Source organism: Anastrepha obliqua, chromosome 6, assembly GCF_027943255.1.
Source record: "Anastrepha obliqua isolate idAnaObli1 chromosome 6, idAnaObli1_1.0, whole genome shotgun sequence".
Classification (NCBI taxonomy): domain Eukaryota; kingdom Metazoa; phylum Arthropoda; class Insecta; order Diptera; family Tephritidae; genus Anastrepha; species Anastrepha obliqua.
The window spans coordinates 54,583,558-54,602,934 of NC_072897.1; positions in this window are offsets into that span (position 1 = coordinate 54,583,558).

The window sequence follows — 19,377 nt, forward strand, 5'->3', positions numbered from 1 at the left end:
GTGTTATCAATGGAAATCAACAAAGAGAAAATTCGATCAAAGTTGACGGCATGGTAGTCGCAGCATCAGATCTTTCTCATGGAGAATTTACTGCGACAATAACAGAAATTGTGCATCATGTATTTGAAGCGCAGAGAATGCACTTAATTCAGGCAGAATTGAATCCCAATACAAGCTTTACTGAGTTTAGGGATCAAATCATCGATCCTGCACTCTACCATGGAAAAATTGGCTTCGGCAATAAGAGGAGGTGTGCAGCATGTATTTAAAGCCCAGGGTATGCACTTAATTCATATCGAATCCCAATACAAGCTTTACTGAGTTTAGACATCAAATTATCGATCCTGTGCACTCAAGCAATCTGACAGACTTCAATGAAATACCGGACTTAGTGCGATGTGTAAGGGAATTTTCTGGTCAATCGTCAGAATTAAACTTATGTAAAAGGAGCCTCTTAAGGGCACGCCAAAGTATTACGGCATTTAAAATGTAATGTCAAATAAGATGCCTTATACGAAGGTGTTGACGTAGCCCTTGAGATTTTCAATACACCACTGGATTGGAAAGGAATTTCAAAATGTCTCACTCTGCATTATCCAGAGTGTACCAAATGATATCATTAATGGAAGGATACTGCACAATTCAAGAATTTTACCAAGCAAGTCTTTTCCCATTTGTTGTTGATATTGACTTAAGTCAGTTGCATGGAAATAGGCAATGAAGCAAATCACCCTCAGCACATTTGTACGCCGCTTATAGTGAGACCTTCCCCGATTGCTAGGAATGAGAGAGCCGGCGCATTTGCCACAAACGCTCCATTTGTGTTTGAAATTGGAAAATTTAAATTTCCATTCAAGCTATCCACTTAATACCCGAAATGTGAATAGGAGACTCACAGGACGACCGCCGCCTGTATCTCCTAAGAAATGAAGTCCACATTTGTTTACCCACATTTAGCTTATATGCCACAACCACAACTTAACGTGTTTCCATGGAGACCAAGCACTAATTTCTATAACCAACCATGTTGTAACCGTAAATTTCAACCTCAGCGTCCTTTCGGACTTAACCTGCTATCCAGACCAGAGCCCATGGACGTAGACTCAATTAAGCGAGAGATAAATTATATGAAGCCAAATTATTTAGTTGGGAAAAGGGCTAGTCCAAACTCACCACCATAGCCCCGAAAATTTCAAAGAAATTGCAATATAACTCATTTAACTAATCTGGATAACCAAGAATAATATTTTATTTTTTATTTTGTGGTGGGTCAGGAGGGTTTAAAATGACTTCGCACTTACAGCGAACGTCGTCAACTGCGTCGAATGGAGTACCGACTAAAACAAACCCTCCTCCTCTTCTGTGGAGACGCCCTTTCCGGAACTACTTTGCATTACTTCGGGACGGCCCAGAACGGTTTCCATTAAATGGACCAATACTATTCACCCCAGTCTGGGTCCACCATATTTGTAGCCAGCTTCATCCTATAGGCTCGTCTTCTAATGTCTCAGTCCCGTCATACCAGTGGTATGTATGTCTTGCTCTCACGTTCGTCTCACATGGGCGTATGGATTTTATACGCTATCAAGTTTTCTTTTGCATCTGCAGCAAAGAAGATGTTGCGGTAATATTATACCGTCTTACTTCGCGCGTTCCAGATGTAGCATTATCCTCTTTGCAAATCTTTTAACTATGCTCCAACAGTCATGTAATGCACACATGTTATTGATTAAGCTGTCTGGGCTCAGCTGTTCACCCAAGACTAACTCAAGCGCTCGGGGTTCTTCGTTGAAACTATCGCAGTAGAAGAACACGTGCTCCGCGCTTTCTATTGCATTGTTGCAGCTTGGACAGAACGAAGTGTCCTCCATGTGAAATCGATGGAGGTAATCCAAGAAACATCCGTGACCGCTCAATATTTGGGTAAAATAGTGGTCTACGTCACCGTGCCTTCTGGTCATCCATTGGCAAATTTTGGGGATAAGTCTATAGGTCAAACGTCCTCTAACAGACAAGTCCCATCTGCTTTGCCATTTTTCTAACGAATGCAGACGTTCTGCAGCTTTCGCTTCAGTTGCCGGCTTTACTCCTTGTCTCTCATAAAGTTGTCCCTTTTCCTGCACAAATATATCTATTGGGAGCTTTCCAGCGATGACGCAAACCGGGTCATCTAATACGGTCCTGTATGCCCACGCGACTTTTAGTGCATTTCGTTTCTACTGGTCTAACATTCGATGGCTTAGCTCCTGCCCATATAGGAGCAGCATATAAGATTACTGTATCCACCACACTTGCTAGGAGCTGCCTTCTGACGCCTTGTGGTCCGCCTATGTTTGGAAGAATTCTTGTAAGAGCATCGTTGACTGCCACTGCTTTGGAACCCACAGTTTCTAAATGTTGCTTAAAACAGAGCAGTGCAACAATCATTACGCCTAGATACTTTATTGTCTCTTGCGACAGTGTTTCATGGCCACCTATTCGCAATTTCATAAACTCTTTTTTTCTTTGCGCAGTTACGAGGGCCGCTTCTGTTTTTTGTACGGTCAACTTCAGCTCCGCTGCAGAAAGCTACAGTTGGACCCTAGCGGCTGCATCATTACACTTCCCCTGCAGGTGGTCTAGCTTCTTTTCCGTGACCACGAGAGCGATGTCATCGGCTTAGCTTACCAATGTTGCTTTATCCGGCAATTTTAAGCTAAGTAATCCGTCGTACATGGGATTCCACAGTAAGGGTCCAAGGACTGATCCCTGAGGGACGCCCCTTTGGCTCTATATGTCTTTAGACCGTCATCCGTATCATACTGCAAAATTCTATCCCTAAAGTAGCTTCTTATTATGCGTAATAGATATCCAGGGACCTGGAGTATTTCTTAGAGACAGCAAAATGTTTGATCACCTCGCAGAATTGAACGCATTTTTGACGTCTAGCGTGACAATTGCACAGAACCTCATCCGTGTGAGTCCTCTGCTAATGGCGTCGCGCGCTATATTTGTCACCGTTCTAATATCGTCCACAGTCGATCTAGCCCGGCTGAGGCCGAATTGTTTGTCAGATAGGCCGGTTGGGCATTCCAGATAGCTTTGTGGCCGGTCGCAAATGATACGCTCAAGCACTTTCCCCACCTTGTCGAGCATACACAGGGGTCTGTATGCCGAGAGCTGATTTGGTTGCTGGCCTGCTTTGAGTAACAGCACTAGTCGTTGCAATTTCCATCTGCACGGGAAGGTCCTTTCATTAAGGCATTCCTCATACATAGTCGCGAAGATTTTTGACGTCGCTTGCACTGCTGCTTTAAAGGCGATGTTATGAACACCGCCTGGTGCTTTGTTGTCTTTAATACGCCTCAACGTGCTTAAAACTTCTTCTGTTGTAACTGGCGGAATGTAGTTGATGTCAGTCACCATTTGGTGACGGTCACTAGTTTCCTCCTGTTAGGGAAAAAGTTCCATTACCACTTGGCTGAGCAGGATGTGGCAAGTAGGTTGCGGTGCTCGCGGTCCTTTCACTTTCTGCATTACCGTTCTGTAGGCAAGGCCCCAGGGATTATTGTCAGCGCTGTTTCGCAATTCCTCAAAGCATCGTGTTTTGCTCCGTTTAATAGCTGTTTTCAGCTCAAACTTGCGTTCACTGTATTCGGCGCGCAGCACTGCCCATGTTGGACGATGTCTTGCTCTTTGCGCTTTATTTAAGGCAATACGTATTCTGGCTATCTCCATTATCCACCAATAGACGGGTTTTCTTTTGTTCAATCAGCTGGAATCTGTAAAAGTGAGGTCGATTATTGATCGCCCACTGCCGTAGTGGAATGTTTTCACTCCTGGGGTGTTGAATGGAACAAGGTCCTTTGATGCCATAGTTTCTTCTAATAATCGCCCTCTCGGAGTTGTGTACCGATTACCCCATGTCCTCGACCATGCATTGAAGTCTTCAGCGATGAGAATCGGCCGTTTTCCCCTTAGCTCAAATTCCAGTGCTGTTATTATGTGTTCAAAATCTTCTTAGCTCCACCTTGGTGGTGCATAGGAGTTCACATAGTATGGATGGTTTTTACTTCGGAACTTCGCACATGTGAATCCGGCATTTGCAACAGATATCCTATTATCGGGTGTCTTACTGCCCACCACCCAGACTGCTGCAAGCTTGTCAGAATCGGTCATCGAGTTGTGCGAGTTGATGTCTACGAAAATTTCCGAGAGGAGAACCACATCCACTTTATTTTCTACAACGGTTTGCCTTAGGAGGTCATGTGCTGCCTAGCAGTATTTGATGTTTAGCTGCAAAATCTTCATGTTCTTATTTTGCGTACTGCTTCTTGATAGCGTGGGAATATGGCGTTACCTGCCGCATGTGTCCCTCGCATAAAACGCATTTTCAGCGTTTGTGCAAGTTGCTGCTTGGTGCCCATCCTTGCCACATCGCTTGCAAAACTTTGTGCGATCTGGTTCGTTGCATGTTGTCGCAACATGGTCAAACTCCCAACATTTAAAACACCTTTTGGGTGATATAACCTCCGTTACCCGAGACCGTACCCAGCCCACCTTGAGAGATCCAAGCTCTAGTACCTTCTCAGCATCTTCAGCCTGGAGTGCAATGTAGACAGACTGAATGCCTCCAAATGAAGTGCGGACACTTTTGATGGCTGTTTTATCCAGCTTTCTCACTTGCGCCTGCTCTGTGATTGCTTCGAGTAGCTCCTTCGTTGTGTTTAAGTCGGGTATGAGACTTTGCATTGTAATGTTACATTGTGGGTTTTCAGTTTAACTGTTGAAATGCCTTTCAGCGCCTTTTCAAAGGCTTTCTGGTAATGAGTAGAGTCACCTTCTCCTTTTTTTAACTCTATTAGGAGCCCACCTTTTTGTGTTGTCCGCATTGTTTTGACCCTCTCACTGAGATCTTTCAATTCTACGCTGGATTTCACTGCGCGTACCATGTCCGCGTAAATTGTGCCTTCCTCCTTTTTTTGCAGTATAATCGTGTCAGATCTAGGTCGGAGCGACCCGTGGATTTTTTAGCCTTTGTTGGCTTCTTTCTCCTCTGAACCATCTGCCATTTTTCTGCGGTCGCAGAGGATGTCGGTTTCTGCGGCGATGTTGACCTTATTTTTTTGGGGTCAGGCGATGTTGCTCTTTCATGTGCTATGGATTCTGGACTGGTTTTAGATCTAAGCCTTTTCTCTGACAAAGGAATGCTTTTTTCAGCCCTTCTTGCTATTTTGCGCATCTGCTAAGGGCTGCGAATCACTTTAGGCAGCTTTTCCTCCTTTAACTGCATGGTCACCTCCGTGTGTGCAAATTTTATTTTCATAACCATTTTCTTTATGTCATTGTGAACACTGCGGTGTGTGTCAGCATACTCCATAAGTCCGTCGATTTCCTTTCCAATGCGCCCAATCAAATCAGTTAAGGAACAAGCTTTTAGCTCCGATGGCGATGTAAGGTTTGGTGGCTGTCCATCACCCGCGGAGAATTCAGCTGCCGCTGTTGCTTGTCTTCAATGTTTCGTGTTGGAATACTTGAGATCCACTCACTGCCTCCTTCATCAACAGCATTATTGCTGTTTTCTTCATTGCTTTTTGTTTTTTTGTTTTCAATTTTGTCCATGCTTTATGGGCCCAAATTCACAGCCGCTATCTCTGCACGTGTATGTAGTTTTCGTAAGTCCTATGGTTATCTATGGAACAGGGAGGCTATACTAGGGTCCTTATGCGTACCAGTGTTCAGAGCCAGACTTCAAGTCGGAACTAATGGGGAGTAATCTCAACCCAACCTACATGGTCACTTAAGACTATGCGCTTTGAGCGCTTTGTGAGACCTGCCAGGTTTTAATAGGGCAAAGAAACAATAACCCCTTCGGTAAGTCATTTCAGTTAGATTTCTCTCCGCCTACTGAGATTACAGAGGTTTACTGCTCCAACCCGATCACAATCTGCTTCCGATCCAGTATGCCATAATCAGGATCTTACTGGAATCAATCCTGATGCCCGCAGGCCGTACTGTCATATTATAACCAGCCGCTCCCAAGATGGAGAACAGTCGCTGACCAGGTAGCTAGTGGGCGGCTAGTGTGAGTGAGACTCCCCATGCCGTAACATGGTGAAGGGGACACTTATTTGTGAAAGGCGGCGTCGATTAGAACCAAGAATAATATGAATACTTACCAACACTAACAGCTTCAGACCAGAACGAGGAAATACCTTTGGAAGAATGATAGTGACATACATTTTTTAGACCGACGGAGTGTAAAGCAAATTTTAAGATTACTAATTGACACAGGATCTACGAAAAAATACATTCAATCTAATGCAGGCAGTAATCCTATTCTTAATAAACAAAGTTTCTTTGCTAAGTCTATAGCAGGGGACATTAAAATTAATGAACATACTTTGTCAATCTTTTTAATATTCGAGGTAAAAACCTTAAATTTTACATTCTTTCTACGTTGAAGTCATTTCACAGAATAATTAGAAATTACATCCTTAAAACTCTCAACGCTATTATTCACACCAAATATAATTTTATATTGATAGGAAGGAAACCATTTCAAAACAAAATTTAAGCAGTTGAAACTGCAAACAATAAATAGAATAAACATTAAAAGCGAAAACATGACTGAAATACAAAGGTGTATTACACTTATAGAAAATATAGCCACACGTGTCAAAAGTCTTTTTTCTGAGCCAAATGGGAGATTTCTTTATACTACAAAAGTCGCGCCCGAGCTGATACCTCTATATTTGATATCACCGTTCCCCAATGTCTTTAAAGAGTGAAGTGGAAACTCCAATTCAAGCAATGCTTTATGATGACATCACAAGACCATTTCGACTACCCTATAATTCACCAGTGTGGATTGTATTCAAAAAATCAGACTCTGCTGGCAATAAACAATACATAGTGATTGTCGACTATAGAAAGTTTATCGAACTTACAATTGCTGACCGATATCCAATCCCGAATTCAGCAATGTTTTAGCACAATTAGAAAAAAACGCATTTTTTTCCGTACGGGACCTAAAAAGTGGCTTTCATCAAATACTGCTAAAAGTATATGACAACAGCTTTCTCCATTAACAATTTTATAAATGGCTAGGCTACCAATCGGTTTGGAAAATGCCCCTTATGTTTTCCAAAGAGGACTCAATGACCTTTTATGCAATTATACTAGTAAAATTTGTTACGTCTACTTAACCCTTTAGCCTATAGCCACGAGTCTGACTCGTGGTAAAGAATTTGTGCCATAAGCGAAAACAACGAGTCTGACTCGTGGTAAAGACTTTGTGATCAATTGATTATGATTACTTCCTAGACATCTTAAAATTACTATTTGTACCTAAACATTGTTTATTATTTCACAATTCCTTCCGTTGCATTGAAATATATATGTTACGAAAAGTATACACTTTGCGCCAGTTCGGGTACACGGCTGAACAGTTGAATGGCACGGCGCGCGAACGAATTTCTTGCGTATTATAGCTCGCGCAATTGGTAGATATCGTGTAGGCTAAGGGGTTAAGCGATATTATAAAAACCAAACCGCTAAAACCGCAATTACTTTGAATTAAAAAGTCATTGAAACTGTTGAAAAAATTCTGGAAATGTTTACCTCCGAAGATTTAATATGATCATATTCAAACTTCGAGAAAGAATTTACGCCAACAATTGCCATAGGAGCAGTATTGTCACAGGATGATAAGCCAATCACGTTCATTTCAAGAACACTGAGTAAAAGCGAAAAATTATGCCACGAATGAAAAAGAGATGTTGGCCATAAAATGGGCACTTAATTATTTAAGAAACTTCCTTTACGGAAAATCTACACAGATCACCATATGTTTTGAGTAATAAAAATAACAACAGTAAGATGAGACGCTGGAAAGCTATTCTTGAAGAGTATTATTATAAATACTAATATCGTTGCCGACACCCAATCTAGGTCTCCACAAGAGTAAGTAAATTTCTTAACAACCACTGAGCATAGCAACTAAAGCTCCTCCCAAAATTTTATTAATTCCGACAATGTACCCACAAATGCTTCTAATTTCGTCTCAGACAAATGATTAAGCTTCTTGACCTCTTAACCTACGATTTAGATTCGATAATGTTGGGCCGAATTCCCATCACCGTACGCGAGCTATGGCCGTAATATTAATGACTGACCCGATCATCGTACGCGGGCTATGCCCATCATTGTAGGTTAAGGGGTTAAGCGATATTTAAATACATCTAGCACTAACTGCGATTTTTTAACATCTCGCTAATTTGCGCCCACGCCCCGACGGAAGAGAAGGACGATGCGACCAAAGATTCTTTCTATGAGCGCTTGGAACGTTCCTATGAGCGCTGCCCCCGCCACGACATAAAAATCGTGTTTGGCTACTTCAACGCCAGGGTGGGCAGGGAGGGAGTTTTTGGTCACACAGTTGGAAAATTCAGCCTGCACAACGAAACATCAGGTAACGGACAGAGGCAAACTGCGCACACGCCTCCGTGCAGCAAAAAACGTGCATCTACCTACGCAAAGAAAAACTGCAATCACAACAGACAGCCAGAAGAGTCACCACTCGACTCCTGCCAAGAAACCGGCATGTACGAGCAATGGAGCAACATTTCTCGTTCTCTACGTACCGCCGCCGAAGAAGAAATCGGATTCCGGTGAGCCCGAAAAATCAATTGGTACGACGAGGAATGTTATGCTGCCGCAGAAAGAAAGGATGCCGCCTATAGAGCCACGCTGCGATCGGGCGCAACGCGAGCCATGTGGGACCGCTACAGAGAGCTAAAAACGGAAGAGAGACGTATTATCCGACAGAAGAAACAAGAGGCCGAAATACGTGAGTGCGAGGAGCTTGAGATGCTGGCCAACAGGAACAACGCCCGAAAATTCTAAAAGAAAGTTCGGCGGCTTACAGAAGGTTTTAAGGCCGGGGTGTTTTCCTGTAAGAACAAAGACGGCGAACTGGTGACTGACATCCAGAGCAATCATAAAATATGGAGGGAACACTCCTCGAACCTGTTAAACAGTGATAGCTGCGCATGTCACATGTCGGCGTATGCCGATGATATTGTCATCATCGGCCTTAACAACCGCTCTGTTAGTTCTGCCTTCTCCAAACTGGATAAGGAGCCAAAGCGAATGGGTCTGGTGGCGAACGGGGACAAAACGAAGTACCTCCTGTCTTCAAACAAACAGTCGGCGCACTCGCGTATCGGCACCCATGTCACTGTTGACAGTTATGATTTCGAGGTTGTAAAGGACTTCGTTTATTAAGGAACCAGCATTAACACCGATAACAATGTCAGCCATGAAATCCAACGTAGAATTTCTCTTGCCAACAAGTGCTACTTTGGACTAAGTAGGCAATTGAGCAGTAAAGTCCTCTCTCGACGATCAAAACTAACACTCTACAAGACTCTCATCATGCCCGTCCTAACGTATGGCGCAGAAGCTTGGACGATGACAACATCCGATGAAGCGACGCTTGGAGTGTTCGAGAGAAAGATTCTGCGTAAGATTTTTGGAACCTTGCACGTTGGCAACGGCGAATATCGCAGACGTTGGAACGATGGAACGATGAGCTATATGAGCTTTACGGCGACATAGACATAGCGCAGCGAATAAAGATCCAGCGGCTACGTTGGCTGGGTCATATCGTCCGAATGGATACAAACGCTCCGGCTTTGAAAGTATTCGAGGCGGTACCAGGTGCTAGTAGAGGAAGAGGAAAACCTCCTCTGCGTTGGAAAGATTAGGTGGAGAAGGACTTGGCTTCACTTGGTGTGTCCAACTGGCGCCGGTTAGCAGGAGAAAGAAACGACTAGCGCGCTTTGTTAAACTCGAAAGAAGAGCACTAACTGCATCAAAACCGACGAGCGAACCATGGACCAGATACAGGAGCTATACTTAATGCACTTTATCACATATAAAATAGGATCTACGCAATTACAGTAGAGAACATTACAGACGAAAGATACAAAAAATTAGTATTGAAGCACACACACGAGCACATAGAAGCCATAGCGAAAATAAAAAATAGATATTGAGAAAATATAACTTTCCATCTATTACATAACTATAATCATCACCCCGCAAAGCCATAAATTCAAGCTACACCAATCCCGTAATAACCTGGCCAATTCGTTTATTCAGATACATTTCTAACAGATAAAAAAGTCACTTTTACCGCTATTGACAAATTTTCAAAATACGTATTAGCCAAAACCATTAAGTCCTGAGCGATCGAACATATCATACCACCTCTGAAAGATATTGTCTCTTTTTTAATTCCAGAAACTGTTACTTTCGATATCGAACAATCCTTTAACTTAATTTCTAATAATTTCATGAAAAGGAATTTGGTATGAAAATGGCCAAATTGGCAAATGGCCACCCTAAAGAAATAATGCGCTGCCTTAAAACTGAAAGCACTCATAAATCCTATGAAGAGCTGCTAGAAAGAGAATATAATTTCACTCTCCATTCCACGACAGGAAGACAACCAATAGAGACCCTTCTTTGGTAGACGAGTTAGTGCTGACCCAACTTTAATTAAAAATGAAAAGAACGAGACAATGAAAAAACTACAGGATAGGCAGGATGTTGACCTAGCCTATCATAACAAAAGGAAAAAACCTCTAGAACATTAGCAGAAGGAAACACTATTTACGTTAGAATAAATAAAAGGCTGGCAATTAACTAACACCCAGATACAAAACAGAAATAAATAGTTGCAGAATATAAAAATACTATAGTTAAGACTTAATCCAGGAAAATTATCCGCAAAAGCCATATAAGGACATAACTTATTCTCTTTTCAGGATGACATTAGTGTCCTGGAATCCGGAAATTCAAATTTTGGGGTACACAGGCACACATCTAATTACAATACCCAATTGACATACGATATTCGCCCGTGAACGGTCGTGTTTTTGATTGCTCCGCTATCGAAGTTATTAAATACTACCAAACCCGGCCCCCTTCGCTGGGCACACTCAAATAGAATAGATATGGTTTAGAACAGAAAATATATGGTTTTCATATTATTTATTTCTTTATTCTTTATTCAAGCGCTTTGGCATAAACAATATTTTTTGTTTTTCTATTTGTTTTTGAGTAAATATAAAATATAAATTGAAAATCAGGAAAAAAGAAGATTGTTTTTAAATTTCAAATCAACGCATATGAATAAACAATCGTCTTTTTTCCTGATCATCCATGAATTTTTCGTTTCAATTTATATGCTTTATTAAGCATTGGAGCTTTTTTAACCATTATCCATTTATATTTTTCAAAAAAAAAAAAAAAACGAAAAAAATTGTTTTTACCACGAACACATAATTTCATTCGGATTTCACATTAAATTCTCAAATTTCGTAAGAAATTATTCACTGTTCCAAAATCCACTCCAAAAAAATTCACAAACAATTTTTACATGTTGCACTTACGTTTTTTCCTTATGGCATCCAAATCAGAAAGAAATATTGACACATTGTAACTCACAGTGTCAATTTGACAGTTCAGTTCCGCCCCAAGCTTTAAAAAAGTAAGCGACATTATGGCTGGTTCAAAAGAACGCTGTACCCATTGCCAGTGCTCCGAATTACAACCAAACTTTACGAGACCCATTTTCAATACTTACTTAATAATGTGCGTAAGTTTGGTTTAATTCGGTGCAAAGACACGGCGGGTCCACGTTTTGGCATATATTTCGAGACCCTAGTCATCAATAGGTATGAAAATTACCCCGTATTAAAGCACTTATCAACAGCTTTCATTTGATACCCATATTGTACATACACAACCAAAGGTTACCCGGGTCCACGTTTTGACCTATATCTCGAGACCCCAGTCACGGAGCGGCATGAAAAATACTCTGTACTAAAGCATTCACCAACAGCTTCAATTTGATATCCATATTGTACAAACACATTCTAGGGTCCACGTTTTGGTCTCTATCTCGAGACCCTAGTCACGGAGTGGCATGAAAAATACTCTGAACTAAAGCATTCACCAACAGCTTCCATTTGATACCCATATTGTACATACACGTCCGAAGGTTACCCGGGTCCACGTTTTGACCATATCTCGAGACCCTATCTACCAATAGGTATTCAAACTATACGGAAACCATCTGCAATACCTCCTTAACAATGTGTGTAAGTTTGGTTTAATTCGGTGCAAAGACACGGCGGGTCCACGTTTTGGCATATATTTCCAGACCCTAGTCATCAATAGGTATGAAAATTACCCCGTATTAAAGCACTTATCAACAGCTTTCATTTGATATCCATATTGTACAAACACATTCTAGGGTCCACGCTTTGGTCTCTATCTCGAGACCCTAGTCACAGAGCGGCATGAAAAATACTCTGAACTAAACCATTCACCAACAGCTTCCATTTGATACCCATATTGTACATACACATCCGAAGGTTACCCGGGTCCACGTTTTGACCTATATCTCGAGCCCTATCCCCCAATAGGTGTCCAAACTATACGGAAACCATCTTCAATACCTTCTTAACAATGTGTGTAAGTTTGGTTTAATTCGGTGCAAAGACACGGCCGGTTAGCGAACACACACAAAAAGTTGACTTTATTTTATATTACAACTAGCAAACCCCGCCCGCTTCGCTGGGCACACTAAAATAGAATAGATATGGTTTAGAACAGAAAAGATATGGTTTTCATATTATTTATTTCTTTATTCCAGCGCTTTGGCATACACAATATTTTTTGTTTTTCTATTTGTTTTTGAGTAAATATATAATGCTGTTGGCTTCCCAACACGTGAACAGCCAACGTATAGTTGACCATGGGTGAATACTGGTTCTTCTAAATTCATCCCGCATATTTCTAAAGTTCGCCCTTGTGATTTATTGATAGTTATTGCAAATGTTAAGCGAATGGGCAGTGGCAAACGCTTGAATTCAAATGGCAATTCAGGTGGAATCATTGGAATTCTCGGTATTAGAACGTCTTCATTTGATGCCCATATTGTACATACACAACCAAAGGTTACCCGGGTCCACGTTTTGACCTATATCTCGAGATCCCAGTCACGGAGCGGCATGAAAAATACTCTGAACTAAAGCATTCACCAACAGCTTCCATTTGATACCCATATTGTACATACACATTCTAGGCTCCACGTTTTGGTCTCTATCTCGAGACCCTAGTCACGGAGCGGCATGAAAAATACTCTGAACTAAAGCATTCACCAACAGCTTTCATTTGATACCCATATTGTACATACACATTCTAGGCTCCACGTTTTGGTCTCTATCTCGAGACCCTAGTCACGGAGCTGCATGAAAAATACTCTGAACTAAAGCATTCACCAACAGCTTCCATCTGATACCCATATTGTACATACACATTCTAGGCTCCACGTTTTAGTCTCTATCTCGAGACCCTAGTCACGGAGCGGCATGAAAAATACTCTGAACTAAAGCATTCATCAACAGCTTCCATTTGATACCCATATTGTACATACACATTCTAGGCTCCACGTTTTGGTCTCTATCTCGAGACCCTAGTCACGGAGCGGCATGAAAAATACTCTGAAATAAAGCATTCACCAACAGCTTCAATTTGATATCCATATTGTACAAACACATTCTAGGCTCCACGTTTTGGTCTCTATCTCGAGACCCTAGTCACGGAGCGGCATGAAAAATACTCTGAACCGAAGCATTCACCAACAGCTTCCATTTGATACCCATATTGTACATACACATTCTAGGCTCCACGTTTTGGTCTCTATCTCGAGACCCTAGTCACGGAGCGGCATGAAAAATACTCTGAACTAAAGCATTCACCAACAGCTTCCATTTGATATCCAGATTGTACATACACATCCGAAGGTTACCCGGGTCCACGTTTTGACCTATATCTCGAGCCCTATCCACCAATAGGCATCCAAACTATACGTAAACCATCTTCAATACCTACTTAACAATGTGTGTAAGTTTGGTTTAATTCGGTGCAAAGACACGGACGGTTAGCGAACACACACAAAAAGTTGACTTTATTTTATATATAAGATATAAGATTTTTTTCAGTTTGTGTCCGAAAAATCCAAATATCTTACGGAACCCTATTTTTTTCCAAAATAAAATATAATACATGTTACTCGTGGCTAATGTAGCTTTCGAATGGTGAAAGAATTTTTACAATCGGTCCAGTAGTTTTTGAGCCTATTCATTACAACCAAACAAACAAACAAAGCTTTCCTCTTTATAATATTAGTATAGATGAACATAAACCATCAAAAATTAGAAATTGTGTAATTTTCTTTACGAGACACTGACTCTAGTGTATAACATTTATTCTTTTTGGCTATTGTACATATATTATATCGAATTAACAATGCCGTGTCTATGTGCCAACAAAGTTAAGCGTACACAAGATAATGTGCAGTGCGACAAATGCAATGATCTTTTTCACTTAAATTGTGTCAACCTACAACCTGTTTACTTAGAGTTTTTGCTTAAAACGGGTAAGCAATTTATCTGTAATAAGTGTGCACCTTCGTGCACCATCAACTCCCATAAGCTCCCATCAACCAGGATGATTAAATTGCTATTGCTGATAATGTGCCAGTGAATCCAGCAAACTTACGTGCACAGATATCACCACAACAAGTGCCGAAATCAGCGTCAGCTGTATTACTAGATGTAAACAATTCAGATATCAGTCTGAAAGCAATTAGAGAAATTGCTGCTTTGCAATCAGAAAATGCTTGTGCGATTAGAACTCGAAAAAAGCTCATTTAACATTTGCTCCTTCTCATTGCATTAACATTCTCTGGTAATACCAGCAGAGAATGTTAATGGAATGTGAAGGTGCAAATGTTACTGTGAGCTTTTTTTAGTACAATTGAGATTTGAAAGATTCGTAATAAGGTCATTTAGCACACCGAGTTTATAGACACCTCTCTGACTTTTGCCCACACAAAAATTAGAAACACCACAAATCTTTCACCTCAACACACAGCACATTTCTCACCTCGACATTAAACCAATTAAATTTTTACTATTTTCGTATTTTTGAATAATAACCGAATACGTAAAATTTATTACACAATATTTTTTGACGTGATAACGTCTTATAATTCGATTTAACAGGCTGCACGCACGAAAAAATGTGTCGTTACCTTGCTCATATTAGTGCTACCTTGCTCATATGTAGTTACCTTGCTCATATTAGTGTTACCTTGCTCATATTAGTGTTACCTTGCTCATTAGTGTTACCTTGCTCTTTAGTGTTACCTTGCTCATTAGTGTTACCTTGCTCATTAGTGTTACCTTGCTCATATTAGTGTTACCTTGCTCATATTAGTGTTACCTTGCTCATATTAGTGTTATCTTGCTCATATTAGTGTTACCTTGCTCATATTAGTGTTACCTTGCTCATATTAGTGTTACCTTGCTCATATTAGTGTTACCTTGCTCATATTAGTGTTACCTTGCTCATATTAGTGTTACCTTGCTCATATTAGTGTTACCTTGCTCATTAGTGTTACCTTGCTCATTAGTGTTACCTTGCTCATATTAGTGTTACCTTGCTCATATTAGTGTTACCTTGCTCATTAGTATTACCTTGCTCATTAGTGTTACCTTGCTCTTTAGTGTTACCTTGCTCATTAGTGTTACCTTGCTCATATTAGTGTTACCTTGCTCATATGTAGTTACCTTGCTCATTGCATTGAATGAACTGCAAGCGAAAGCGCGGAAGGAACGACAAAGCAAACAAAGCAAACGAACGGCAACGTTCGACATCTTGCTCTCCCCTACTTAAGTGAGCGTATATATGTATGCATATGCGCATATGTACATATATAAATTCACGTATTTGTATTTGCATATGCCTTCTTATTGATTATTATTAATTTGATTTACTTGAAGAATTTAAAATAAAACCAAGTTTGTTAATAATACCTGTTGTTTTAATGTTATTATTATTAATTTTTGACGTGATAACGTCTTATAATTCGATTTAACAGGCTGCACGCACGAAAAAATGTGTCGTTACCTTGCTCATATGTAGTTACCTTGCTCATTAGTGTTACCTTGCTCATATTAGTGTTACCTTGCTCATATGTAGTTACCTTGCTCATTAGTGTTACCTTGCTCTTTAGTGTTACCTTACTCATTAGTGTTACCTTGCTCTTTAGTGTTACCTTGCTCATTAGTGTTACCTTGCTCATTAGTGTTACCTTGCTCATATGTAGTTACCTTGCTCATTGCATTGAATGAACTGCAAGCGAAAGCGCGGAACGAACGACAAAGCAAACAAAGCAAACGAACGGCAACGTTCGACATCTTGCTCTCTCCTACTTAAGTGAGCGTATATATGTATGTATATGCGCATATGTACATATATAAATTCACGTATTTGTATTTGCATATGCCTTCTTATTGATTATTATTAATTTGATTCACTTGAAGAATTTAAAATAAAACCAAGTTTGTTAATAATACCTGTTGTTTTAATGTTATTATTATTAATTTTTTTATTATATATGAAGGAAAAAATTTATGGTATTATAATATTTACCATATACTTTATAAGATATGTTGTCTATACTAATATTATAAAGAGGAAAACTTTGTTTGTTTGGAATGAATAGGCTCAAAAACTACTGGACCGATTTTAAAAATTCTTTCACCGTTCGAAAGCTACATCATCCACGAGTAACATGGATTATCTTCTATTTTGGAAATAGGGCTCGAGATATAGGTCAAAACGTGGACCCGGGTAACCTTCGGATGTGTATGTACAATATGCGTATCAAATGGAAGCTGTTGGTGAATGCTTTAGTCCAGAGTACTTTTCATGCCGCTCCGTGGCTAGGGTCTCGAGATAGAGACCAAAACGTGGACCCTAGAATGTGTTTGTACAATATGGATATCAAATTGAAGCTGTTGGTGAATGCTTTAGTACAGAGTATTTTTCATGCCACTCCGTGACTAGGGTCTCGAGATAGAGACCAAAACGTGGACCCTAGAATGTGTTTGTACAATATGGATATCAAATTGAAGCTGTTGGTGAATGCTTTAGTACAGAGTATTTTTCATGCCGCTCCGTGACTGGGGTCTCGAGATATAGGTCAAAACGTGGACCCGGGTAACCTTCGGATGTGTATGTACAATATGGGTATCAAATGAAAGCTGTTAATAAGTGCTTTAATACGGGGTAATTTTCATACCTACTGATGACTAGGGTCTCGAAATATATGTCAAAACGTGGACCCACCGTGTCTTTGAACCGAATTAAACCAAACTTACACACATTGTTAAGTAGGTATTGAAGATGATTTCCGTATAGTTTGAATACCTATTGGTAGATGGGGTCTCGAGATATAGGTCAAAACGTGGACCCGGGTAACCTTCGGACGTGTATGTACGATATGGGTATCAAATGGAAGCTGTTGGTGAATGCTTTAGTTCAGAGTATTTCCATCCGCTCCGTGACTAGGATCTCGAGATAGAGACCAAAACGTGGACCCTAGAATGTGTTTGTACAATATGGATATCAAATGAAAGCTGTTGACAAGTGCTTTAATACGGGGTAATTTTCATACCTATTGATGACTAGGGTCTCGAAATATATGCCAAAACGTGGACCCGCCGTGTCTTTGAACCGAATTAAACCAAACTTACACACATTGTTAAGTAGGTATGTAAGATGATTTCCGTATAGTTTGAATACTTATTGGTAGATAGGGTCTCGAGATATAGGTCAAAACGTGGACCCGGGTAACCTTCGGACGTGTATGTACAATACGGGTATCAAATAAAAGCTGTTGGTGAATGCTTTATGATATGTTATGTTATGTTATGTTATGTTATGTAATGTTATGTTATGTAATGTAATGTTATGTTATGTAATGTTATGTTATGTTATGTTATGTTATGTTATGTTATGTTATGTTATGTTATGTTATGTTATGTTATGTTATGTTATGTTATGTTATGTTATGTTATGTTATGTTATGTTATGTTATGTTATGTTATGTTATGTTATGTTATGTTATGTTATGTTATGTTATGTTATGTTATGTTATGTTATGTTATGTTATGTTATGTTATGTTATGTTATGTTATGTTATGTTATGTTATGTTATGTTATGTTATGTTATGTTATGTTATGTTATGTTATGTTATGTTATGTTATGTTATGTTATGTTATGTTATGTTATGTTATGTTATGTTATGTTATGTTATGTTATGTTATGTTATGTTATGTTATGTTATGTTATGTTATGTTATGTTATGTTATGTTATGTTATGTTATGTTATGTTATGTTATGTTATGTTGTGTTATGTTATGTTATGTTATGTTGTGTTATGTTATGTTATGTCATGTTATGTTATGTTATGTTAAGTTATGTTATGTTATGTTATGTTATGTTATGTTATGTTATGTTATGTTATGTTATGTTATGTTATGTTATGTTATGTTATGTTATGTTATGTTATGTTATGTTATGTTATGTTATGTTATGTTATGTTAAAGTATATTATGTTATGTTAATGTTAATTCATTCTCTATATCCATACAAAATATCTATCAAACAAATAAAATTAAAATATTCTTCTGAAAAATGCAAGCATTCAATCAGTATTTTCTTATGACGTTATCACGTTAAACTATCCTCAGTAAACCGACTTTACAGACAACCTCCTTTTTTCAATTACATTAAAAAAACTAATTAAAAAAAAAATTATAAAAAAAAAGTTGGCGCCGGGAATTGATATCGAGTCTAACATGTGGCGAGGAAAAATAGGCGATGCGTTTATTTCTTCGACTGCTTAGTTTTTTACCATTTTGTTACTTTTGAAATGATAAGCGGATACAGAAAATTTATTACAAATTTTTTTACGATTACATTAAAAAAAAAACACATTTTAAAAAGAAAAAAAAAATTGGCGCCGAGAATTGATGCCGAGTCACATGGGGAGGATAAATACGCAGTGCGTTTATTTCTGCGCCTGCGTTGTGAGCCAAGGTTTTGTGCATGCGCACGACGCGAATTAATTTTAATAAAGTTCTGAAAGTAATTCATGAAGTTTTTTATTACACACATACATAAATGAACGTATACTTTATATGTACAATACATAAATGATGGTATATGACAATAAAAGTACATAATATGTATGTATGTACATGTCAATAAGCGGTATTTGCATTCAGAAAAAAAACAACGGTTTAAGATAAATCAACACTTATTTTATATTGTATAACAATTTATAGTTTATGTATACGACAGCATTTACATATATATGTATGTACATTTGTATATGAAAAACAATAATGCACAAGCGCAAGAACATCATTTTCCTTTCATACATATGTACATACATATGCATG